The sequence below is a fragment of the Larimichthys crocea genome, unplaced genomic scaffold (assembly GCF_000972845.2).
Source record: "Larimichthys crocea isolate SSNF unplaced genomic scaffold, L_crocea_2.0 scaffold14983, whole genome shotgun sequence".
Taxonomy (NCBI): Eukaryota; Metazoa; Chordata; class Actinopteri; family Sciaenidae; genus Larimichthys; species Larimichthys crocea.
The window spans coordinates 1-749 of NW_020852057.1; the positions used below are offsets into that span (position 1 = coordinate 1).

The following is a 749-nucleotide window of genomic DNA, read 5'->3' on the forward strand; positions in this document are numbered from 1 at the left end:
CAGCACATTAATCCAGACTGAACATATGATAACAGCACATTAATCCAGACTGAACATGATAACAAACTGTCTGTCTGCTCGTCTGTCTGTCTCTCAGGTGGAGCTGCTTCACAGTCTGGTCTATCAAACTTTGGAGTACATCAATGACAAGAACAAGAAGTAAGCCGAGCTGCAGCTCTGAGCGTTAGTTTAAGGTTTGTCGATGGTTTAGATGGTAACGTTTGTGTCTGACAGGAGGAACAAACAGACGGTGTCTGAGGAGGACGGAGGAGACGGAGCGGGCGTAGACGACGACGACGCTGATCTCGCTGTAACAAACTTTAAATGTTTCAATTAACTGATTGGAGTTTGGTTTGACTGATGCATTCTGGTTAATGTAGGACATGAGTGAGTCTGTCTGTCTGTCTGCAGTTCACTCCGTTAGACCTCGACACCTCCGAAGACTCACAGCAGACCGACTGCACCACGGTCAGTCTACATCTGTCTCACCCTCTCTGAACACAGTCTGGACCTGTCTCACCCTCTGTGGTCTGTCTGTCTTTCAGTTGTCCAGTGTCGCTCCTCTCCATCCAGAGTCTCTGATTCCTCCTGAAACTACAGAGAAGAACAAACTTCCTCTCATCAGGTTTGTTCATATTTTGATATTTTGATTCATTAGTTTAAATTTGATGTGAATGATTGAAGATGAGTCAGCATCACCTGTCTGCCTGTGTCTGTCTGCCTGTGTCTGTCTGTCTGTCTGTCTGTCT

At 45.9% G+C, this 749-nt stretch overlaps 1 long non-coding RNA gene across 1 annotated transcript; it reads left to right on the forward strand.

Annotated features, from left to right (window-relative positions):
• Positions 1 to 59: 59 nt before the first annotated feature.
• LOC113744754 (uncharacterized) lies at positions 60 to 658 on the forward strand. The gene is made up of 4 exons (XR_003461799.1): positions 60 to 159; positions 235 to 310; positions 412 to 468; positions 546 to 658. It is a non-coding gene; the product is annotated as an uncharacterized LOC113744754 (long non-coding RNA).
• The last annotated feature ends 91 nt before the right edge of the window (positions 659 to 749 follow it).